Source organism: Cupressus sempervirens, chromosome 4, assembly GCF_028749045.1.
Source record: "Cupressus sempervirens isolate cs-2001-9-10 chromosome 4, ASM2874904v1, whole genome shotgun sequence".
In the NCBI taxonomy this organism is placed as follows: domain Eukaryota; kingdom Viridiplantae; phylum Streptophyta; class Pinopsida; order Cupressales; family Cupressaceae; genus Cupressus; species Cupressus sempervirens.
The window spans coordinates 51,400,761-51,428,410 of NC_143121.1; positions in this window are offsets into that span (position 1 = coordinate 51,400,761).

Sequence of the window (27,650 nt, forward strand, 5' to 3'; positions counted from 1 at the left end):
AACTAACTTTCTCAGTCGATGCTAATCACTAGTACATTTGACCCCATTTTTGGACCATCTATTAAAATGTTTTAGATTGGTTAGAATATGGAAGGACAAATATGTTTATTTTTAAATCCATGCCCGTGTTGGTCAGAATTTTGACCAACATTGGGTTGAAATTTCAACCAACACGAGCCTAACATGTCAAAATTAAAAAGGGTTTCAAATATTTCATTATTTTTTTTAACACATACATGCTAGAGCTCTTTTGAAGCAATATGAGAGGCTATAGAGGCTAATAGACTTGGTATTTTGATATTGGGTACACTTTGACTCAGCGATTTGGAGGTGGGTTTTGGGTACAAGAATTTTTTCTTGAGGGTTATTGCAAGATTCATAGCACCACAATGTCTTCTCCAAGAAAGAGGTGAGAGATGGATGCTATGAAACTGTAAGTAATTAATATTATTTTTCTTGATGTTAGCTTTATGATCTTAATGTTGTTCCAATGGGCATCAACGTTTTAGACCACATTCCATTTTCCAAGATGAGTAAACTTATTATTATTATTATTTGTGTTCTTCAGTGTTGTCAATTATGAAGGATTTTATAATTTCCTACTTATTTTATTTTTGGGCTTTTTCTTGGCTCTTTGTATTGGTGGTGAATGAGTTTTGGGTGCTCTTGGCCATTGTTTTGAATCTCAAGGTACCGGTGAAGATTAGGTTATTGAAAATTTGAAAGGTGGGATATATTTTGTTATTTTTTCCTCTTTTCTTGCTTCAGCGGTTGCAAAAAATTGGGATGTAATTTTAGGAGCATGCCCATGTGATTTTAGCTAGCAAGATATTAAGGTAGCATTCATTGGGGTAGGGGAAACCTTCTTTGACGTTAAGAAGAAAAACTTTAGGGCCTCAAGGTTTACAAGGTTGTGATGATTCTCTCCAATTAGATTTATTCTGTGGCTCACTAGAACCACCAAGCCAGTTCTAACTAGGATGTATCCTCTGCTAGAGAAATTTAAAATCTTTGAGATTCGATATTGGATCTCCTAAAAGTATGGGGAACATCTGATCCTTGAGATTTAGCAGTCCATAAGAAAAGTTTCCTTATGCCAAAATACTCATGAACCAAACATTGGTTATATCCTCATAGAGGTTTTGATGTTTTGAAAAGAGCATAAATTGCCTAAGATTTAGATCCCATATTTGTTGATGAATATATATTTGGGTATCTCATTTATTCAGTGACCAATTTTATAAGGAAAGCCCACTTACTGGTGTTATGAAAAGGTGATAGTATTGATACTTTAGTGCTTGCATGGTAGGGTTGAACTTGCAATAAGTTGGAACCTCAGAATGTTGGGGTGATGTTGCTATAGGCTAAATTTTCTATGTTATTGGATTGCCTTCCACTGTCAATATGTGCATATTCCCCAATGAATGATTTTCTCTATATCTGATCTTTGAAGTTGGTTTTCTAAACATGAATAATATAGTCAATGCTTAGCAACAGAACACTAAGCATTTGCATCTCAAAACAATTTAATTTTTTTTTGTTTAGTTGTATCTATGTGAACTGAGAGTTCTAAAATGTTTAAGCTAGGAAAATTTACCAAATCTACATTTGTGGACTTGACTTTTCGAGATAAAAATTCACTTAGCAATTTCAATAGTCATTAGGAAATGTTCCATATATTTTAAAATTTCTATAGATAATTCCTAGCTTGATGGTATTTGTTCTTGTTAGATTTGCATTATATTTCACAAGTGGTGGGCATTTTCTTGGAAGTAGTTGTCACAAGTTCATATTCAAGTGCATTTATGATTGTACTTATTCTTTAGGAACAATTTTTTTTGCACCTAGTTAACAATTTGCCAATTTTACATTTTTGATCCTTGGTTCTCTTAAAAATTAATCAAATACATTATGATGATTGATCATGATTTTATTGGATAGATTTGCAAAGTATGTTATGATTTGGTAAAGAGTGGATATGGTCATTGAGCTTTAGTACATGTGTGTCAATTATGATCTTGGTTTGTGCTAAACTAGATAGATTGGTTTACTTCAAATAACTAGATCCAACTTTGAGAAAAGTGATTCATATTGAGATGAGATTAATTGCTATCTAAAAGCACTATATCCTTTTTTATAGGGTTTCTTACCCAACTTTCACTTATTATTTCTAATGATGGAATGATTTTAAAGTACAAGGTGAAGAAATATGGTCCTCATGATTGGTAAACAATTCTAGAATTCCTAAATTATACTATCCTAGATACATGATTCACATTGGTGGAATGCCATTCTTTCCTATTGTCAATTTTTTAACCCCAAAAAGGAATATTTGTGCTTGCTCTGTAGTGGATATTTTCTTAGTGTTACTATATTATTCTCAAAAATTTATGAACGAAAAGATTAAGGATTTTTTTGATACCAATTATTCTGGATATATGATGTATATTTTGATCTTTATTTTTGGAATGTCATAATTTCTCACAGTTATTACTTTATTTCATACCAAGGATTAATGCCCTGTTCGCTATGCAGTGGACACATGCTACTCTATACAACTTGGTATGCTTGTATTTGGGTTAATGTCATACAAATGATAGTGACAAAGAAAGAGATTCAAAGATTTACTAATTAGTGTACTAATAAACTTGACAAACATTAACCATTCCTTTTTCGATATTTATTAATTACCATGTAACATAGTTGAAAAATTTTCAATTAATGACCATTAAATTTAATTTGCAATTAGAATAATATGTCTAATGTAGTCGAGGATATTTGGTTTTCTGAGCCCAACCTTAGTTGGTGACCACTGACAATTGTAAAGTGTTGTCCAAGATTTGTTAGCCTGATTTTCTATGAATGGTAGGATTTATATGGAAGGTTGTGACTCTTAGTTCTTTGTTAGTGTTGCCTTAATACTTTTAGCCTTGATGTCATAATATGGTTAGGAAGAACTCTCCTACAAGTCAGTTCATCACCACTTAGAATTTTGTGCACTTTTATACCAGATTTGTTATGTAAAGTTTTACCTTATGTAGAATTGGAATTCGTCCATCTTAAGGGATGCATCATTTTGGTAATCTTGTTTATTGATCTATGACTATTCAATTATTTTCCATTAACAGAGGTCTCTTTTGTCAATGGTCACTGAGCATCTTTTTGCATATGTGGTTAAAATTTCTTAGCATTCTTTTTAGTTCATGAAAATAGATAGAGTAGGTTATATTATAAGAGTATCAATAAATATTGTAAGTCTATAAGCTTACAAGCTATCAGGGAAGGCCAGGTATCTGGGACCAAACATAATCATGGACAAAACTATAACAATTATTATCTGCCAAATAGTGTCATGACTACCATGAGGACTAACAAGACCCTAAACAACCATGTCTATCTTAAGAGTAATATACACATCCAAATATTAATAGGCTTAGAATGTCCTTTTGTTAGCTTAAAGAATAAATTTGACAACTGAGTGTCAATACACTTAACCAAGATCAAGAGTAAGTGCCGAGTAAGATGAAGTGCTGAGCTATATCAAGTGCCGAGTAACAATAGGTGCCGAGTGTAACAAGTGCCAAGTGTTAACAAGTGCTGAGTGTTAACAAGTGCCGAGTGTCAACAAGTGTTGAGTGTAACAGGTGTCAAGTGCAAAAAGTGCTGAGTGTAAAAACTGTCAAGTATCAACAAGTGCCAAGTGTAACAACTGCTGAGTAACAGTAAGTGTCAAGTGATACAATTGTGTTTAGGTTCTGAGCTATCTAGGAAACAACACGTACCGAGCATCAGTAATGCTTCAGGAGCTGAGTAACATAGAATATCAACATAAAAGTTTGAAATTGCACAAACTATGATGCAAACAGTTTTTGCAGCCGACATAAGGTAAACTTCAAGGGATTTAATGATGAGATCAAATCTTTTATTTTTCCTATGCAATCTACATGCAACCAATAAGAAAAATGATAAAGGCATGCAACCAATCAGTAAAAGACAAGTATTGAGCAAGAAATTGAGATTCAATATGGATCGTAGATCCAAATCTAACCCTAAGTCTTTGAAGTCTTTATAAGGAAGACAAAATTTCATTGTAAATATACATGAGTGGATATACAAGGGTGCACAAGGGAAAACTATTTTCAGAAGTGAGGGTTATCAAATCACAAAAGGATCAAGATCAGAGAAAGTGGAAAAGGTGCCTGCATTCAACAATCAAGGATTGCAATCTATCAGGTTCATTATACCTAATACTTTCTAGCAATTGTATTAGAATGAAAATCCTATGGTGATAGGTTAGCTTAACAGCTATTTTGCAAATCCTTAATTAGGTGACTAAATCCTTTAATAGGGTGACACTTCATGTTAAGTGTTTGAAATCCTCTAACTAGGTCACTATTGACACAATGTAAAGCCTTTAACAGGGTAGGCCTTTAACAGGGCAGACCATCAGAAGTGGTTGAACAATATTGCTGCAGTAATTTTTGTGGGTATCATCCCCACCCTAGTTTTACCTTCTTATTGCTGGAGGGTTTCTGGGTTACCAAATTCTAGTGTTATGAGTTGTTGATGCATGTGTTAAATTTTATGTTTACTTGATGTATTTACATTCATGCAATTTACTTTCAGTTGAAAGTTTTATTGTATAAAATATGATACTTATGATTCACAACCCCTCCCCCCTCCCCCCCCACTCTCATAAGTACTCTTTCCATATTTGAATATTCCAACAATTGGTATCAGAGCTAATCTAGGTTCTCACAAAGAAAAGCCTAATAGCTTGGAGGAAAAGATCTAAAGATGGAAGCTTTCAAACTTGGAAAGATCATTGAAAATCAGGTGATAGATGTGCAACTTGCTCTGCATAGCTTGGAGGAATTTAGAAACAAGTTGAGAAACTCGTTAAAAAAAGGAAGGATCTAGCCATAGCTGAAAATGATATACACTACAAAGAGATTAATACCACCAACATATTTTCCAATGGATATACAAAAGATTTTGATGCAGCAATAGTAGAATTGATGGAGAAAAATAAAGTTCAAGCAGATGAGATAAGATCTCTCAAGATGGAACATGAGTCATAGGCCATAATGATATGTGAAATCACTAAACACAAGAAAAGAGTAGTGATGATGGAAAATGACAAAAGAAATCTTGCAAACAGACTTGAAGGAAAATGTACTGAACTGACAAGGATCTCAAACATGCAGATGGATACACTTACTCAAATGATGAACCTTCATCATGAACTCAATGTGAAAGATATTGAGATCTCTACTTTGAAGATGCAGAATGAACAAATGCAGAATGAATTGAACAGAGAAAGAGAGGTGGGAGAGAATCTCAACAAATCAAGTGAAGCCATCAAATATTTTGAGCAATTACTGAAATCTCCAAGATCAACCCATGATACATCAGGACTTGGATACAATAGCACTGAAGTTGGAGAATCATCAAAGAGTGCAGAACAAAGAAGTGATAAAGGTAAAGATGTTAAACCTATATGTCATTTCTGTGGAAAGAAAGGACATACATCTAATGTATGTAGAAGCAAGAATGCCCATCAACATGATAAACCCAAAAGCATAAATCATTGTCATAGATGCAAGAAGCAAGGTCATCAAGCATATGAGTGTAGAACCAAAACTACTAAGACATCAAGATTTGATGGACATTGTTATAATTGCAAAAAGTATGGTCATAGAGCTTTTGAATGTAGATCAAAGCCTATGTGGACATTAAATCAACTAGCAAAAACATCAAATCATGAATTTTGGGATTACAACACTAGGTACAACTGTCACTATTGTCAAGAATATGGGCATATACCATAGAACTACATAAGAACACATTTTAGAGGGAACTAAAAAAGATGGTTGAGTCAAACTACATGTTTTAGTTGCTTAAAAATTGGTCGTGTTAGCAAGAATTGCCCAACAAGGTCAAAGGCATCAAGTTCTGAGTTCAGCAATGGAAAGGCAAAGATAGATATTGGACATATTAGAAGTGAAATGAATAAGACATGTAAGAAGAAAGATGAGTGTAACACATCAAGTGCAAAGATCACTTCACCTAATAGGTCAAGTGATCATACTTCATCAAATTAAGCAAGAATAATTGTGTGGGATTGATAAACCAAGTCATATTATACATCAGTCCCAAGACATAGAAGAACTGCAAAGAAGAAATTATGATAAGCAAAGATGCCAAGTCAAAATTGAGAATTTTGCAAGATCTATCAAAATTGTCTTCAGGAACTGAGTTGCTAAGAGTGATCAAGTTGATAGTTGATGCCGACCTGTGAAATATCAATAGGAGCCGAGCAAAGTGAAACACAATGAGAGCCGAGTCATGTTGAAACCTTTCAAGTGCCGAGTAGACAGTTGGCAATGTACTAAGCATTAATTACTCTATTTTGAAGGGTACATAAATTCAATTTTTGATCATTTTCCCACCATTCAAATGAGAAGTAAAGCCAAGAAGAGCGGAGAAGATCAAGATCAGCTCAGAAGCCATTTGTGAAGATTTCAACAATGATTTAGGACAAGTTTCATCGATTTGAGATATTTTACTTAAGTGCCGAGCTACGTAGAACTTATAAACTTGTTTAAATCATAAACCCTAGTTTGGAAAACAATGGCATCTAGGTCAGCAACCAATAAGGGTAGAGAGAGTCATGAGATACAGTTGGTCAGCAATGAAGTTAAACAACCTAAATTTAAGCCCATTCCATAAGTAGCATACAAAAATGATCCTGCAGGTGCATTATCAGTTATTTCGGATAAAGTTGTTATGGTCCAAGATGTTCGTAGATGTTATAACTGCAAAATTGGAGCCATAGGAGATTTAGAAATCTATAATGCATATGATAAACAATGTGAGAACAAAAGATTGAAAGATGAGTTCTCAATAATAGAAAGAAAAGGATTAACCAAAAACTTAGAATTTTCGATTGTTTTCAAAACTAAATGGGTACGGATAGTTTTGAGCCGAATACACGATGGAGCTTTTTGGTTAGAGTCAGGGCCAGTAAAATTCACCAAGAAAACTATTCATAGGGTTACTGGTATTCCAACTCTAGATCGGCCAAAGACCCTGCAAAGTGACAAAAGGGAAGTAATAGAGAAAAATACAGGTGCTAAATGGAACAATAGAGGAATGACTATTGACACAATCACAGATCCCCTACTAGATTTTGCTGTGCGAATCATTTCACACAAATTCTATCAATCAAGCAGGTTAAACAGTGTACCTTGTATAGCAATTGATGTTGCATACAAGATAATAAAAAAGGATCACACTTATGATCTAGCAGAGCTCATGTTTCAACAGATTAATGAAAATCTAGGAGCTATAAGAAAGATTAAGGGAGCTCAATGCAAATTTGGATCAATTTTGATGTGCATGTTTTTCTATCTGATGAAAGAATTTCCTTCTATGGGTAAGGTAAGATGGAATCTAGACAAAACAATTGTTGAACAAATCAATGGATACATTAAACAGATGGGTGAAAATTTTGATGCCCAAATGACTAGTTAATTTGAGGACTTCAAAAAGTCCATGAAACAAAGAATGAGGATTCCAGTCTCATTGACTGAGAAATATGAAAAGGACATTTGTTTTCTTATAGATATAGATTATACCTACATACAAGTAGTTATACCTAGAGTAAGATGGCTTAGGCCACTAGGTTATGAACTTGATATTGATCAAGCTTCTGCAGCAATAATAGCCCTACTTGCAGAAGAAGCTAATAAAAATACAAAAACTTTTCGAACCTATGATGTTGTCAAATCAAGGGTGATAACAAATTTGAAGACTACTTCTACAGTAAAGAAGAAAGAGAAAATGGTGAGACAAATCAAGAGAAAATTTTGCGTTGAAGAAGAAGAAATAGTAGAAGAGGAAGGAGAAGACATTGAAGAAGAGGGAGATAAACTTCAAGGTCTAATGAAAGGGTTAGGAGAAGATAAAGAGGAAAGTGTTGAGGAAGAAGAAGCCGAGGAAGCACCAGTTAAAAGAAAGGCCACAACTCCTCCTGCTCCTCAATCCAAGGGGAAGAAAGTAGCTGCTCCTGCACCAAAGAGACCTACCACAAGGGCTGCAGCACAAAAAGCCCTAGAGGAGGCAAAAGGAAAGAAGAAAGACTCAAAGAAGACTGCTTTCGAGTCCAAGAAAAGAAAATTTATTCCCCAGCCTAAAACAGATGAGGAGAAGATAGAATCAGAGGACAACAGTCAATTTCAAGTGGTAAAACACAAACCCCAGACTGTTGTTGAAAAATTATGTTCAAAAATTAGGAATGATGATTTGAAAGGTTTAAAGAACCTGAATTTTTCTAAGCTCACCAAAGAAGAGCAAAATAAATTAGAGGAATCTGTGTATGCTATGATGGCTGAATATAAGCACGCACCTCTAGAATTAGATGAATCTATGCCAAAAGAATTGTATAAAATTGTAGAGGATAAATGGCATTTTTGTTTACAAATGGAAAAGGAGATAAGGGAGTCAACATTAGCCAGAGTGTTGCTTGATTTGACTAAAGATCAAGTAACAAATGCAGTAAAAAGGCATAATAATAGATTCACTCCCAAGTATAGAGCATTCAGCTTATTGCAGAATAAAATTGAAGAGGTAGTTACTAAATCCACAAGATTGTGCAAAATAGTTTACAAGAAAATAGAAGATGTATATAATGAAGAATATAAGTAGAAGCAAGTGCCAAGACAAGGGAAAAGAAGATGTTAGGAACCAAAGAAAAAGAGAAGGAACAAGTGGAGAAGAAGAGTAAAGAAGAAAAGGAAGAAAAAGCACATATAGAGGAGAAAGAGGAAAAGAAAGATACAACTAAGCCACAAGATCAAAGTATGCAAGACACACATGTATCTCTTCCTAGTGCTTCTCATGCCACCATCACACCTGCAGATATTATAAAAATAAAAGATGTTACAGACACTTCAAATCCAAATATCAATCCATTAACTGTAGAGGATTTAGAAATCCTTGACCAATCATCACTAGTAGCAAAATTAAGTTCAAATCTTGTATTGGTCAGTGTTGATGAATTACAAAATCCAGAAGTTAAAATAGAGATAGTCAAGGTAAAAGCACAAGTGCCACCTTCAACCATACAAACTACTGGTATTCTATTTCTTCCACCACCACCTCCACCAAGTGTAGTCTCTTATACACTTCAAATACTGAGTACAGCAGCAGGGGAAATAAAAGAAACATCTAAACAACCAAAAAGTTCAACCCCACCTAGCAGTCATAAAAGGGATACTCAAGCTGAAGAAAAAGATGAGACAAAGAAGAAGAAGGAGACAACAATACAAACACTAGTTGCATTACCAAAATTTGGTACTCCAACATAGACTCTTTAGCAGCCGAGCACAGATGGGTTACAACTACAAATTAGGACACTAGACTCAAGCTCATCAAAGGCAGTCAGGAAACTTCACTATGGAGTTCTTGAGCTTGATGAAGAAATAAAGATCCCATATTATGAATCTAGCACTCTTACTGAAGAAAAGATCAATGAAATTCAGAGTGCATTAGACAGAAGAAGGAGACAAGAAGCACTAAGAAAAGAACACAAGCATAAGCTTACCTTGAATGAAATTGAAGACATATTCACAAAACCTTTTTGCTTATAGTCTCCAAATGAGTCAAGACCAATTATAGAGAAACTATCTGATATAGTTGACCAGGTGACTAATGAAGACCAGGAAAAAAATGCCAGATTGCTTGAATGGTTAGAAAGGAAGTTCCAAGGCAAGGTAAATAGTAAAATATTCGGTGATATAGCACTGTCACAAGAAGAACTGGCAAAGAAAATTAAAACAGTTAAAACAGTACTAGGAAACATCTTTTCCCTGTACAACAAGTTGTGTGATTTTTCCACATTCACACAGGACACTAACCAGAAAATATGAGCTTGGAAAACAATCTGAAGATTTCCAGCATGCAACTCCCCACGAATCCAGCTCAAAGTGAGAAGCATTTTGCCCAATCGCTTCACACACAAAGAGAGCTAACTGTCTTAACAACAGAGGAGGCAACCACAAAAGCAAAATTGATGCAAATTTAATCATCAATAACTCCTCATTTAGAACTACTTCACAAGGAGCAGATAAATGCAAAGAGAGTCCTCAACAAAGACCCCAATCTTTCTTCATCTAATGGACTTGTACACCTAGTAGCAGAGATTGTCATCCAGCATAAGACATTGGATGTCACATTAGCAAATTGGGATGTAGCTCTGAAGGTACTCCTTGAAGTAAATAGTACATTTTTGGCCAAGTATGGCATTTCCTTGTAAGACCCTTGACATAAGTGTAAAAAAGGGGGAGAATAAGTATGGGGGAGTGATAAGAAGTGATTAAGTATGGAGGAGTTAAGTACAGGAATGAAATAAAATGATAAGTATGATAAAAGGGGGAGATAGCAAATTTTGAGATGGCAAATTTTGAATAGGAAAGAACTCACTGAGTGTACATATAGGATCAATTAATAAGGAGTCACAAGGATCTTAGTTAAGTGTTTTTGCCACTCATGTCAAAGGGGGAGATTGTTAGCTTAAAGAATAAATTTGACAACTGAGTGTCAATACACTTAACCAAGATCAAGAGTAAGTGTCAAGTAAGATGAAGTGCCGAGCTATATCAAATGCCGAGTAATAGTAGGTGCCGAGTGTAACAAGTGCCAAGTGTTAACAAGTGCCAAGTGTTAACAAGTGCCGAGTGTTAACAAGTGCTGAGTGTAACAAGTGCCGAGTGTCAACAAGTGCCGAGTGTAATAGGTGCTAAGTGCAACAAGTGCCAAGTGTAACAAGTGTCGAGTATCAACAAGTGCCGAGTGTAACAAGTGCCAAGTAACAGTAAGTTTCGAGTGATACATTTTTGTTTAGGTGTCGAGCTATCCAGGAAACAACATGTGCCAAGCATCAGCAATGCTTCAGGAGCCAAGTAACACATAATATCAGCATAAAAGTTTGAAATTGCACAAACTATGATGCAAATAGTTTTTGTAGTCGACATAAGGTAAACTTTGAGGGATTTAATGATGAGATCGAATATTTTATTTTTCCTATGCAATCTACATGCAGCCAATAAGAAAAATGATAAAGGCATGCAACCAATCAGTAAAAGACAAGTATTGAGTGGGAAATTGAGATTCAATATGGATTGTAGATCCAAATCTAACCCTAAGTCTTTGAAGTCTTTATAAGGAAGAAAAAATTTCATTGTAAATATAAATGAGTGGACATACAAGGGTGCACAAGGGAAAACTATTTTTAGAAGCGAGGGTTATCAGATCACAAAAGGATCAAGATCAGAGAAAGCAAAAAAGGTGCCTGCATTCAACAATCAAGGATTGTAATCTATCAGGTTCATTATACCTAATAATTTCTAGCAATTGTATTAGAATGAAAATCCTATGGTGATAGGTTAGCTTAACAGCTATTTTGCAAATCCTTAATTAGGTGACTAAATCCTTTAATAGGGTGACACTTCATGTTAAGTGTTTCAAATCCTCTAACCAGGTCACTATTGACACAGTGTAAAGCCTTTAGCAGGGTAGACCATCAGAAGTGTTTGAACAATATTGCTGTAGTAATTTTTGTGGGTATCATCCCCACCCCAGTTTTACCTTCTTATTCCTGGAGGGTTTCTAGGTTACCAAATTCTAGTGTTATGAGTTGTTGATGCATGTGTTAAATTTCATGTTTGTATTTACATGCATACAATTTACTTTCAGTTAAAATTTTTATTGTATAAAATATGATACTTATGATTCACCTCCCCCCCACCCCCTCTCATAAGTACTCTTTCCATATTTGAATATTCCAACACCTTTAGTTATTGACTAAAGAAAATTAAGTTTTAACAATAGCATGAATTAGAAATATCAACATATAATATCAAAATCTGGTACATCCATCGACTACATTCATTTCTGATTATCATAATCATGAGTGGTAACATAGAAATGTGTATGCAACACACTTTTCTTTAGTGCAGGGTTTTTCTATTAGAGGAATTCTATGGAGCTTGTCGTGTTGGTAATAATATTTGAGAGATTTTCAAGGATCACTAGCTAGATAAACCATTGGGAGAGTATTAGCATAGTGTTTGAAGTAAACTGTTTATATTCTTTCTTTGAAGTGTTGGTTGGCTATAGCGCTTTTGTAGGTTTTTCATGTTTTTGCATCATCTACATCTCATTTGTGGGTTGTTCTGATTTACAGTCCCAGCTGAAGATGCAAATATTTTCTTTTTCAAAATTTAACAACAGTATATGGATTTTCTATTAAGGAGTGGTTAAAAAGCTTGGTAGTGATTTGGTTTTAATTAATCAGGTATGCTTCATGTATTCAGACTTTGTCTACTCAGAATTTAGCTCTTGTTTATGGTCTATTATTATTATGAGTTTTATAAGTTTATATACTTCATTTCTTTGTTAAAAATTGCTATTACATTTTGGTTTTCTTTGTGTTGTACATAATCCAAATTAGCCTCACTGTCTTGAACTTCACTTATTCATCTATGACAGTACTTTAATTTTTTTAAACATATCTCCCCCTTATGCCACTTTGCATCTTCCAGATTGGTAAGGGGTTTCTCCTTCTCTATTGTACCAACCATTCCAATTGCATTTGATGATGGTGATTATCTATGCTATGGCCCTTTTTCTATGTTCTTTTTTGGGCTTCTTTTATATAAAATATCTATGATTTGATTATGATCTATAAGAATGGGGATTTAGGCAAGCCTCTTTGACAAGTGCTCAAATATATTTTAACTAGAATCCATCTCTCTTCTTCCTTGAGCTAAGTATAATTTATTAAGATTTGAGAAGGATCGCATGCAATAGCATTGTTTGTCAAGATAGTTGAATGAAATCTATCAATGTATGAAGCGATGGCCTTTTTTTAGAGAGCCATCAACATACTATTTGAGAGTATACAATGTTTAAATAGGCATGAGACAAAAATAATTGTGGGGTGAAATCTTCTATTATGTTCTTTAGTTTATCTTCCTTTTAACTATTCTTTGTATGATCTCTTATTATAACTATAAAATTCTATTTAATCTATTTTTTTCCATTATAAACATCAGACATGTCACTTGGAGTTCCATCTAAACTCTAACAAGTCTAAACAAATTGGCTATGGAGGGAGGAAGTGGTCTTGCTTACCCATAAGCATACATCTCAAGATTTTTAAGATTGGAAAAAGAGGTGATATAGATGTGCTCTAGTATGGTTAGATTATGTTTCTTACTTGCAAGCCCTAGGCTCTGCAATTTTTCTACATAATTGGAATTTATAGCTAGGTGGGATAGATATAGAAAACTTGCCAAACTCTAGAGAATTTCACCTTTCTAATTACTTGGAAGCTAAGCATATTATCTATATTTCTTAGGTTATTGGGTGACTTTCTTTAGCAACTCTTGTAGGTTTTCTTGTTTCTTCTAGTTCTTCCAATACTACGATTATTGTCATTGGTATTGAGACTTGCCATGCCTTTTATGCTTTAGAATTATATGGGGCACAAACCTTACCAACACGTAAGGTTTAATGTTGCCATTTTTTTGTTTTTTTAATTGAACACTATAGATATTCCTAATTAAAATGATATTTGTTACATATTAAAAAATCTAGTAAGAACAGTCATACTTTGAGAGTTCGGACAGAATAATGGTCCAAATAGAAATTGTTATATTTTTTACAAATGTTGTAATGTGTTGGCTTATCATTTTCATTCACCTTTAGTGCTGCAAGCCTGCATGTGCTCTGCTTTGCCTTAAAATAACTCTCTATTGTGTTTGATTGAGTGTTGTTTCAGTTCTTTCAGTGTAGTTGTTTCTCTTGCAGCCATGATAATTGACTTTAATGGGTTTCTTCTGCACATTTTATAGAGCAACCTTTAACTTGTAGCTCTCTGCAGTTTCTAATAAAACATTTCTTTGTAACTACTATTGTTATTTTTAAATTTTATCTAGCTTAAATCCAATAAAAAACATACACTATGAGAATGTAATAATAAGGATCTCTACAAACAAATCCCACTAAGATTAAACATAGTAATTGGAGTTTGACTTTGGAAACCACCTAAAAAACAAGTTAAAAAGAGTAGCTTGAACCTCCTCAACTCTCCAATATCAAATCACCATGACTAGGATCCCCTTGATAATAATCCAATGTTGTATCTAGACTAGCCATTTTGTCATAATCTAAGTTGGCCCACTATTCATTAAGTCACATATTTTCTTTATTTTGCAATTTGTGTATTACTTCTCCAAAAACAAAAGCTTTAATTTTTCCTCTATTGGGAGTTGCCATTTCTCTTACCTCAGACATTTTTCCCTTATAAAAATTCCTTAAGTAAAGTTATAATTCTTGATTAGTAGATTATACTTTTATTTATTTGGAGGTTGAAATTAGATGTTCAATGAAAATGAGTATTATTAGGTACAACTAGAAGCAAATTCCTAGATATGAATGAAAGCTAAAAGAGTGATGTAGGATTTATTTGTCTTCCATGACTAAGAAGCATTTTTTATCTTATACAGTTTTGGAAAGCATACATAGTGCATTAAGTAAGAATTTTTGGCCTCATTCAGAAGATGAGATTTACTCCCCATAAGACTATGGTGCATCACTGCTTCTACTTGTATCGAAAACTTTGTGATGATTTAAATCAAATTCTAATTAACAACTACTATTATAGCTAGATGTGAATAAGTTACATACTTCTCCTACATTGGTTTGTACTAGTTTAGTGCTAATATCAACCATGGTTTCATGTTCCCATTGTAATGCACGAAAAATCCACCATCTATCAACTACATATCAATGCTTGAGTAATAGGTTTATCTTAGTAAATGCCACTAAGGATCAATTGGTTCAACTAGAATGTAAGCAAACCTGAAGGAAAAATGTCTAACCTCCAAAGAATTTGATCAACTTTCTCATGCTTTTAATAATGATATTAGATTGTCAATTAAGCTTTCTTCCATATAAAATAGGCCCACCCACAAACATCTGCGTTGAAGTGAGAATGAATTTTGATGTCAAATAATTTGAGATATTTATTGGTACCAATGAAGTGCATCATAATAGGTTTCAATGGAATTAGTCCCACTTTGATGCATATCTTTAGAATGAAAGTCTCGTGAAGTCTTTTTGACCCATAAGATCATCATCTAGGAAGACCACTTCCAACTATAGGGGATGGCTAAGGGATATGGAAACTTAAATGTTACAGTATTGAGTGGTACTCTGGATTCTAAATCTTAACAACACTCTTCATATTCTTAGAACCTTTAAAGTAATAGCTATTTGTTTGCACATCTTCTAGTTGCTTCATAGTAGAGCATATGATGCATTGTACCAAGTAAATTCATCTACATTCTACACTTTTTTTTTTCTCCCTTGTAGCTATTCATAGCGAACCAAGTCTTCATGGCACCATGATTGACATCATTGGTGTGTATGGAAGACAAGCTGCTAATGGTATTCAACATTCTCAATTGTTGAAGTTACTACCATAGATATTGCAAACACATTATTTAATAACACATTGATATGTTAGGATTGTGATTTTGCCCATTTTTTTACTTTTGAAGTTTATTATTTTTGGACCATTCGTTAATCTTGTGCCCAAACACTATGTACTCTAGGGCATTCCTTCATAGCTAACTATTCTAATGTTGTAATCTATAAAGTGGCCACTTTTACATGTTCTACCAAAGATTTGGTACCTCTTGTAGGTGCTTTATTTAGAAATCTTAATTGAGAGTGTGAGAATTGGGGATAGAATTAAAAAAAATTCATGGTCAAATTAGTGAACAACAAATGAATTTGATCGAGGTTTCATTATTTGGCAGAATGTAAAGGACTTTAGAAACTTTAGCTACGACTAATGTCTGTCTATTGGGCTAGAGTGACCTCCTATTACCTAATTTATTAGTGCCCTTTAAATCTTGAATTTGTTGCACAACTAAAATGCATCTCCTTCAGAGAATATTTAGCCAATCCTCTGCTTTTTTTTTTGGATCGGTAAAAGGCCAAGGCCCTGTTGATTGTGTATATTAAAAGAATGAAAAAATCAATCCTTCTCTTTTGAGTTCTAATTTTAGACTAGAAAGCTTTAAAAAAATCCCACTAGGTGGAAATGAATTTACATTTGTTTCTAATTGCCCATATACTTTTTGGGAACTCTTAAGTTTTTCTTGTTGTCACATTCTTCCAAAGATGCTGCTATGGAGATGAAAATTTTCATGAATGCATCTTCGAATTTTTCATTAATCTTCAAAATCTCTTCAATATTATTTTGCATTAATAATTCTAAATTATCGAAGAGTTGCTGTAATGTCCCCTTTTTAGCATTCATAGCATGATGTTGTCGTTAGCCTATTTCTCCACGGTCCCGTAGGCTAACCAGGACATTAAAGGGGCTTAGAGGCCATTTGGCCTAGATAGTTTCAGTTGCAAGTCTTTCTAAGGCATTTTGAGGCAACTTTGGGCATACTTACTATTTATAGTAAGTCATCTTGTGCATGGGTGGACATCTAGTGGCAATGGTATGTCGATGGTAATTGTTTAAAATCGGCAAGAAGACTTGTTTATCATTGATAAGATTTTTTTTGCATTGATAAAGCTATTTTTAAATTTAAAAATTTAACTTTATTAATGCATAGACTATAGTTTGTGGGAAATATTTAAATTAAAAGAGTCCCCTTTATTTTATAACACATTGGAAACATAAGTTACATAAAGGGAGTTATATTTTATCCCACATTGAGAAAACGAAAGATGGAGCTCTTGTGAGAACACTATAAAAGAAATAGAAGAGCTTCTTTTAAGCAGGCTTGGAAATATCAAAGAAATTGGAGAATTTTTTGTAGATTATATCTCAATAGTTTGAAGGACGAAATCCCTTCAAGATGGAAATCTTGATGCCATTGAAAGATATGGTCTTGAGATTCAACATGGTAGTAGTCTGAAAAAAGAAGTTACAAAAAAGCAGCCTAAAAAAAGTGGAATCGAAAAAGAAGGCGAAAAAAGTAATCCGTAAAAGCAGTTCAAAAAGTGAAATAAAAAAAGTAAGCTGAAAAAGAGGGTACGAAAAAGCAGGCCGAAAAAGCAGTTTGAAAAAAGAAAATTAGAAGGGGTAGCATAGAAGGAAATTATTTCAGCCATCTACAACCAGGTTCTTTTGTTAGTATTTCTTTTAGGGTGTTATAAGCTTTCAGCTGTAAGTGTGCATTATACCAGCATTATCATTTTGTAATCCATGTAAATGCCAAAGTCTTGGCCATATTTCATGAGCATTGTAATTTTCATTGCAATTAAGAAGATAATAGTTGCTGGTGTCATTTAAGTAATTTAGTATCATTATTTATCAGCTAGTTAGTTTGCATACCAACTATTTGTAAAAATGCCAGTTGGCTGTAGGTGTTCATTTCTCATTCTTAGATCATATATATGCACTGAATATTGTCAAAATTAGTAGCACACTCATGTTAGGTCATTTGTGTAGTCCATTGTAGTCTTCTAGCACAAGATTTTCATTGATGCAAATTGTAAAAAGGTCATTTGAAGCTTACTGAAATACTATATCAGTCATACATCCCTTGGATGTGAATTGTTTGATGAAATTCCTTGAGCTTTCATCAGCATTTTTGAGGGAAGATTTGAGGAGGGTTATTACAGTGGTATCAGAGCTTGCTTGCAAAGTGTTTGATGAAATGTCAAACAATTGAAGTATAAATATTTTTGGTGTTTGAAGAAGTTATAACCTATTGGGGTTATTACAGTGGTATCAGAGTGGTTTCCTGCCATCCTATGGAGGTCTTATTGGGAATTTGGATTAGCTAGATAGAGAGAAAAATGTTAGACAAAATGAATGCCAGTCCAGATCAGGGAAAGGAAAGATTCTTACAGTTATTAGACACCTTAGCATAGGGACAATGCTCAACAGAGCAGAGAGCACAAGAATATAGTCAGAGATTGGAGCTTATGATGCAGATGATGGCTCATCAAATGGGGTTAAATGCTAACATAGGTGGAGGAAATAATCAGAATGGTAATAATCAGAATGGTAACAATCAGAATGGGAATAATCATGATGGGACTCATAACGGAGGTAAACAAGTTGGGAACAATTTTAGTCATGCACCCTAGCAAGCTAGGATAGTGAGTTTGAGGCCCATGATTCCCAAATTTCCTCCTAGAGCTCCAGAGCAGCCTGTACCAAAGCCCTAGATCACTAATATACAGGACTAGCTGAGGAGAGATTGGGAAGTTGAAGGTTCAGATTTTACTACTGCAATTACCTTTAGGGAGTATATAGATGTGTGGATGAAGCATATGCCTCATGGACATGACAGGAACCAAAGCTATGACTATGGAAGAAAGTAGGGAAACTTCAATTACCATATTATGATGGCTCAGGGAAGTCTACAGCAAGAGCTTGGGTTCAAAGGCTTGACACATACTTTCAAATGAACCCTATGCCTAAGGAAGAAGCTATTAAGTATGCAACAACTCACCTGGATGGGTTAGCACACGAGTGGTGGCATCATGGTATGGTCACTATGGGTCATGCACACATTACCTCATATGTGGAGTTTAAGGAGAGCCTGATTGAATGTTTTCATAGGCCTAAGGATCGTACCTTCCCTATGATAGGTAGAAGCTTGTATGAGGAGTTTAACAGACATGTTGATTCAATACAAGGAGACATTAGCACATCTTCAGGTAATGATTTATCTGCATCATCTTCATAGGTAGAAGGGGTTACAAACGTTGTGCAGGTTGAGCTAGAAGGTGATATCACAGGCACACCAGATTGTGCGATTGACACAGATAGTGATTCTAGTGCAGTTGGGTTGGATGAAGTTACAATAGTTGAGGATACTATCATGTTTGAGAATAGTACAGTTAATCAAAAAGTGAGCATTCAAGACTTTACAAAAAAAGAGTATCAAGCACAGTTGGATGCTTCTTCACATGAGATAGAGGCTAGTAGCTCTTCAGTTGGTTTGGCAAGCTAGCTGAAGATAGGGGACATGAATATTGTCACGGCTTTATCTCATCATGACAGGATACATAGACTAATTGAGAATCACATTTGGATGATTCAACTACAGGAGAGACAGAAAGGAGTCACAATAGGTTCTTCTTGTGACGACTTACAACAAATCAAGGAAGATGCAGTGAAGAAGGAGGAGAAGGAGGTTGACCGACTTTTTCATGAGCTAGAGGATACTTGAAATTCCTTGGTGTGTACTCAGTTGGCTCTCTAGGATTCTGAGAGACACATGGACGAGCTTTGTCTTGAGGTGAGTTTAGTTCAGGAGTTAGCGCGTATAGCAAGGACTTAGTTTTCTTTTATAGTCAGGTCACATGATGATGATATGAGTATGTCTAGCATTCACACTCCAGATTCAAAGATTGTAGATGGGTGCATGAAGTCAGTTGGTATTGTTCACATTACTCAAGTGATAAGTTTACTTGAATTGCCAGCTGGTTTCTGTTCATGGATTAGATGTTGGGATCCTTATCTTAGTACTTGGGATCATTTTGACTAGAGATATCTATCATTCCTTGGTAGTAGTATCTATTGCACCATCATGGACTTGATTAGTAGTTTTCCAGGTGTAGTTCTCATCCATGCTAGCAACTTGTTTGATGTTGGAATTAGTTTTTACACACCTGTGTTGGGCATTATTCATATATCTAGTGGACCATTCTTGTTGGAATGGGTTGATGATCTCTTAGATATGACAGAGTTTACAGAAGAGTCTCAGGATCTGAGTATTACAGATGATAGCTATTTGGAGGCTACTCCTTTGGACAGTGTACCTGGGATAGAGTATAGGAGTTTGACCAGTCGGCACAATCATGTGTCTAGTCAGCTAAGAGTTGGCAAGCGAAACATTTCTATCGCTTGTGAGCATTTCGATGTTGCTCATCGGTTGTTAGCAGTTTATGGATGGGGTTCTCCTACTAGTGATGAGCAGGGAGGAAATTATCTTTCCTTGACAGAGATCCACTCTTTATGGGAGGCTATCTGAATTCTGAGACAAAATTATATGCAGTTGGTAGCCAACAGAGATTATCTTATGGAGTGTGGGAGTACAACATACGATGCATTATTGTCCAAGGAAGATGAGGTGAGTGAGCTTACTCAGCAGCTTGAGGTGACTTCTGAGATTCTTGAGAGTACACAGTTGGCTTTTGAGGAGTCACAGTTTCATTTAGCTAAGGTGACCATGGAGTTAGAGCGACTTCAGTCTTTACCAAATTCTGTACAATCACAGACCCTAGTGTTTGGTGATCCGCGAATGTCCATGGTCGAGGTTGATAAAGGTAGTGGAGATGAGGATATATATGTCCATGACACTACTATTGGCATATTTGGTCCATTTCCACTGGAGGCAGGTTAAACTGAGTTGGGCACTGCAGCTGAGCATTGTGATATGTTTGATTTGGAGGGCATAGAGACTAGTGATGTTGTTGTTGATGCTGCGCTCTTGGCTATATCATCCTCTAACTTAGCTGATGATCAGTCACAGTTGGTCTAACTTAACTTAGGATGAGTCTTTGACTAAGATTGGTTCTTTTTACCAGAATTATACTAAAGGATATGTTCATCAATTTGCTTTTGATCCATGTGTTGAGGAGTTGATGGCAGACAGGTTTGGACTGGGCTCTCATTTTTGCTATCTACCGTGTAATGACTATTCACCATCAATAGTGCATGGGTGTTATGGTTATGATATAGTGGTCGGTAATCTACAGAGTTGTGCTAACTGCAGTAGATGTACAGTGTGTGAATTCTTTGTATTTGGTGCAGTTTCATGTGGGAGTGGTCACTATTGTAGTAGAGTTGGAGTGTGCATTCCACATAACAGGGTGGGTTGTAGATGGTGCTTATTATGTTGACAGTTTAGGTGATCTACTCTACTTGGGGTCTAATATTTTGAGAGTTTGTGCCTCATGGGTTCCTGACTGTGGCAGTAGTGGATTTGGAGTTTAGTTGCACCGTGATTCATGATTCATTTATGGATTCCTCTTGGTTAATTTTCATAGGTTGTTGCAGAAGCCTATGTTGACTCACAGCAGTATAGTTCATGACTACATTTGGGATCCAGTTGGATTGATTGGGTTGTTGTTCAGCCATTGCTTGGGGACAAGCAATTTTGGGAAGGGCGGACTATAATGTCCCCTTTTTAGCATTTATAGAATGATGTTGTCGTTAGCCTATTTCCCCACGGTCCCATAGGCTAACCAGGACATTAAAGGGCTTAGAGGCCATTTGGCCTAGATAGTTTCAGTTGCAGGTCTTTCTGAGGCGTTTTGAGGAAACTTTGGGCATACTTACTATTTATAGTGAGTCATCTTGGGCATGGGTGGACATCTAGTGGCAATGGTATGTCGATGGTAATTGTTTAAAATCGGCAAGAAGACTTGTTTATCATTGATAAGATTTGTTTTGCATTGATAAAGCTATTTTTAAATTTAAATGTTTAACTTTATTAATGCATAGACTATAGTTTGTAGGAAATATTTAAATTAAAAGAGTCCCCTTTATTTTATAACACATTGGAAACATAAATTACATAAAGGGAGTTATGTTTTATCCCACGTTGAGAAAATGAAAGATGGAGCTCTTGTGAGAACACTATAGAAGAAATAGAAGAGCTTCTTTTAAGCAGGCTTGGAAATATCAAAGAAATTGGAGAATTTTTTGGAGATTATATCTCAATAGTTTGAAGGACGAAATCCTTTCAAGCTGGAAATCTTGACGCCATTGAAAGATATGGTCTTGAGATTCAACATGGTAGTAGTCTGAAAAAAGCAGATACAAAAAAGCAACCCGAAAAAAGCAGAACCGAAAAAGCAGGCGAAAAAAAGCAATCCGTAAAAGTAGTTCAAAAAGCGAAACCAAAAAAGCAGGCTAAAAAAGCGGGTACGAAAAAGTAGGCCAAAAAAGCAGTTCAAAAAAAGCAAAGCAGAAGGGGCAGCATAGAAGGAAATTATTTCAGCCATCTCCAACCAGGTTCTTTTGTTAGTATTGTTTTTAGGGTGTTATAAGCTTTTAGCTGTAAGTGTGCATTATACTAGCATTATCATTTTTTAATCCATGTAAATGCCAAAGTCTTGGCCATATTTCATGAGCATTGTAATTTTCATTGCAATTAAGAAGATAATAGTTGCTGGTGTCATTTAACCAATTTAATATCATTATTTATCAGCTAGTTAGTTTGCATATCAACTGTTTGTAAAAATGCCAGTTGGCTGTAGGTGTTCATTTCTCATGCTTAGATCATATATATGCACTGAATATTGTCAAAATTAGTAGCACACTCATGTTAGGTCATTTGTGTAGTCCATTGTAGTCTTCTAGCACAAGATTTTCACTGATGCAAATTGTAAAAAGGTCATTTGAAGCTAGCTGAAGTACTATATCAGTCATACGTCCCTTGAATGTGAATTGTTTGATGAAATTCCTTGAGCTTTCATCAGCATTTTTGAGGGCAGATTTGAGGAGGGTTATTACAGTGGTATTAGAGCTTGCTTGCAAAGTGTTTGATGAAATGTCAAACAACTGAAGTATAAAGATTTTTGGTGTTTGAAGAAGTTATAACCTATTGGGGTTATTATAGTTGCACTAGAATTTGGAATGAATGCTGACACCACATAGATCCAAATATGGGGCTCAATAATACTACTGACAACATTTCTAATTTTTTAGAAGAGACACCACCAATTCTTCTATTGAGTGAGGAGCCTTTTACCATTATTTAATTAGGCTCTACTTTTCTTCATACTGTTCATTGTTTAACACAATTCTTGGATAAGTGCATTTAAGTAAACATGTCAAGAGATATCCCATTATTCAACATCTTGTTACAAAGCTTCTAGGCATTATCCATAATTTCATAATAATAGTAAAAATTAATAAGATTACTTCATGTGAAATAATTGAATTGAAATACTATGTCTACTTTTTGGTTCAAAAGGTCATTGGCTTCTTGTTGTTTCCCTTCCTCATTCAGCATATAGTTTTATAAATAAATATTGTCACAAAAAATTCACATGCCTTGTCTATGCTTCCATTTTTCAAACATGTCTACCATGGAAATTGTGACTACAACATCTGACAAAAATTCTTTATGCTTTAATGCATGCCCATAGCTTATTCCAAAGTTCTTGTTTTAGCACAGGCATTAATAATGTTGGCAAAGGTTGTGTGACTTAGCTTTATACCAACCAATTGCATTTGCTTGAATATAAACACACATGTTATATATGTGTTTAAACATATATAAACACATAGCTTTCTTTCTTAGTTTCAATGGTGTGAGCTCTTTATTTGCCTCTTGGTCTATGGACTGGAGAACTTTGAGCTCAATGGGCAGCCCATGGCTATCCCAACTGGGTACATAGTGCACCTTATACCCTTCAAGAAGCATATATCTATTGATAAAATCTTTTAGTATCTTGTTCAAGGCATGCCCAATATGCAAATCTCCTAGCATAGATCCTACTCATGATTATGAAGGCACATATCCTACACATGACAAAGGCCTTGATGTGCATCACAGTGATAGAGGTACATATTCAATTTTTATTGAAAATTAATTATGTAATTATTAATAAAATTTGGCATCTTAAATTGCAATTGATGTAACCTTTATGTGATAATTTTTGAGTATGGAGAATGTCATGGTAATGGAGTTGAGCATGTTCAGGTTGGGGCTAAACAAAATGTGGTAGATGATGTGGCACTATCAAGTAAAGAAAAATCCCTGTTATGTTCTTTAGATTAATGAAATACTTATAACATTAAAAAAAAATGTTTAGAATTAAACTTATTTATTTCTTATTACAGGGGTGCATCAGCCTTATGCTTGAAAAAATAAGAGGAAGCCTCATGTTATAAGATTAGAACCACAAGAGCCATAGGAGAATGCCAAAGATATTCATGATGTGCCCATTAGCCTTCATAATCATGAGTAGGATATGTGCTGGGAGTAGAAGGATGCAATTTATTATTATTCTCCTTAGCATAAATTGTTGTTCGTCCTATAGAATTATATATATATATATACACACACAAACTATCTCCCATAAGTATATATACCTATATATGTATACATATGCAGATCTAAATCATTCATACACTCTCCTTTGTATATGTATATTTCTATTTGTGACCAAAGCTAGAAGTGTAAGATGCTAAATAGTTTTATGGATTCCTATTTTGAGAATAGGTGACTTGTCAGATATTTTTTTTAGGGGGGTAAGACCTATTAACCCCTTACCCCCCTTCTTTTCATTGCCATGGAATATTGTTTTTTTATTGTAGGTTATTCAAGGATTGCAAAATTTACCTCTAGTGTCCACCATTTCTTTAACTAGATCAGAGATCTCAAAATTTTATTGCTCCAATTTCCTCCAATATTAATATTTGTAATCTCCAATATGTTGGGAAGGGAATCTGGTTGAGACGAATTTTGATCCAACCTTGTATTTTTTTTTGGAGGTTCTTCTATTAGAAATTCTCCCCTTATATAAAAGGAGGTATGCCTTCTTAAAGACCATTATAAAGGGCATCTATAATGTATACAAGACTCTGGTCCCAGGCTATACCAGGTGTTTTCTGTGCCCTTTTCTTTTTCCCCTAGTGCCTGCAGTTGAACAGGAAAAAACTTTTGTAAAATATTTTGATAATATAATATAAAATCTTGATTACTATTGCGTATTAATGAATTTTATATCATATTAATGAATGTTATGTGATTGTATTGATTGAATGTTATAGTTCATAAATGGATGAATGAAATGAATGAAGTATGCAATTAGATGTTAATGGGGAATTTAGATTGATGTTAGGGGGAGGGGGGTGAGGCCAAATGGGTTTCCACCTCATGTGGTTGGCCTTGTTAAGTAGAGAATATTATAGTATTCTTGAAACCAAGTGAAGCTCAAACTAACATACCAAGGAATCACAAAACCCAAATCCATCTACCTCTCATCTTCTCATCCCAATAAGTCATCTTTTCTGCCACTTTTATTTGGAAGGGTCTAAAGCTTGATCAATTCATCATCTACATATCTTGAAATCATAACACTCCAAAGAAAAGAATGATGTGCTTGAATAATGTACACTATTTCTTTCACCCACTTTATTTGGATGCCAATTGTATCACCAAGTTGAGGTAGTGTAACTTGTAAGCTGCCCAAAATATGTGCTCATATCTCACCTCAATTGATGTAGAGTCTACAACCTTAATCCACCAAAATCTTCTTAAGTGCCTAGTAGCACCCAACCCACTACAAGATGCCATCAAACTCTTCAACTCAAAAGCTATATGAAACAATGTGGGGGGAGAAATAGAAAGAAGATTGGATGAGGCCATGTGGAAGAAACCAATCTTGAAGCACTTGAGATGGTTCACAATACTCCTAATTTGCTTCCATCAATGCATGTCATTTATAATATGTACTTCTTTGAATACTGCCTCCCACTGGGGTAGTGTTTGCAACTCTATGCACTTTTTGATTGGTTTGACCCTATGAGAGTGACCTCTTTTTGCCACCCACCTAATCATATTCTATTAGAGCCTATGGTAGGAGGTAGAAAAACATTTACCCTACCTTCTGAACTATGGTGCACTTCATTTTGATACATTCTAGACATGCCTACCTTCAATGCTCATGAGAGAGAATTCCCACTTGAGAAATTCAATCAACTATCATTTAGTGATAACCTTTGAGGCTGCCATGGCTGTTAAATTCTATCAAAGTGCATGCTACTTCCAAAAAAAGTTTCTCTATCCTTCTTTCCTGACCCCCATCTGACTTCTACCTTCTCTAACCAAAGTCAAGGTGAACAGAATATTGTCAAAGTAGAAAGATTTTGTTTGAAGAAAATATTTATAATAATTAGTTTGCATTTAATCTATAGGTTGGAGATCTTAAAGGAATATTTGGAATTTTAATGGTCCAAATACATGTTTTATGTACAAAATTTGGTGTCTTGGACATGTCATATGGAGGTGGAACAGGAAAGTTCTTTAACTTAAGAACCATGCTGTGGGTGGCATTTTCTTAATGCATGGTTATATTCTTTCTTTTAATATTTTATAAATATGTCATTAGTTATATATTGCTTGTTGTGAGAGAAATTTGTTATATTGGTAAGAGTTGATATTTTGGCATGTGCAATCTTGGCCCTTCTATATATTTCTTTACTCGACTAATCTAAGTTTTTCATATTATGTAGCCAACATAGCACTTATATATTATGTAGCCAAAATACTCCTGATCTACTTCCATCAATGCATGTCATTTATAATATGTACCTCTTTGAATACTACCTCCCACTAGGGTAGTGTCTGCAACTTTATGCACTTTTTGATTGGTTTGACCCTATGAGAGTGACCTCTTTTTGCCACCCACCTAATTTTTTTCTATTAGAGCCTATGGTAGGAGGTAGCAAGACATTTATCCTACCTTCTGAACTATGGTGCACTTCATTTTGAAACATTCTAGACATGCCTACCTTCAATGCTCATGAGAGAGAATTCCCACTTGAGAAATTCAATCAACTCTCATTTAGTGATAAACTTTGAGGCTGCCATGGCTGTTAAATTCCATCAAAGTGCATGCTACTTCCAAAAAAAGTTTCTCTATCCTTCTTTCCTGACCCCCATCTGACTTCTACCTTCTCTAACCGAAGTCAAGGTGAACAAAATATTGTCAAAGTAGAAAGATTTTGTTTGAAGAAAATATTTATAATGATTAGTTTGCATTTAATCTATAGGTTGGAGATCTTAAAGGAATATTTGGACTTTTAATGGTCCAAATACATGTGTTATGTACAAAATTTGGTGTCTTGGACATGTCATATGGAGGTGGAAGAGGCAAGTTCTTTAACTTAGGAACCATGCTGTGGGTGGCATTTTCTTAATGCATGGTTATATTCTTTCTTTTAATATTTTATAAATACGTCATTAGTTATATATTGCTTGTTGTGAGAGAAATTTGTTATATTGGTAAGAGTTGATATTTTGGCATGTGCAATCTTGGCCCTTCTATATATTTCTTTACTCGACTAATCTAAGTTTTTCATATTATGTAGCCAACATAGCACTTATATATCATCATGGGAAGATACTTGCACTTTTAGAGGTAGATAAGCCTTGTAATACTTTCTCTTTCTTCCCTTTGTCATTACAATATTTTTGATTGGTTAAGCCAGGGAATAGAACCTATTTGATTTGGGAATCCTTTGAATATAATAAAAGTGATTGAATAAAATTTTAATACCTAGTGCTATGTCTTATTACCATATAACAACACATAAAATACACAATGGTGAAATCTTCAAAATTTGAAAGCATATGTGGATATAGCTTGAAATCTTATTTTAATTCCTTAATCTCCACAACTGATGCCATTCACAGATAAACATAAATTTATAGTAGTATGTGACAATCTTTCTATTTTGTTCCTATCTTTAAACTAATTTAACCAAAAATCAAATATTCTATAAAATCAGCTATACTTAAAAGCATCTTTATCACTTATAAGGATGAGATTGAAGATTAGGCCAATTGACTAGTGAA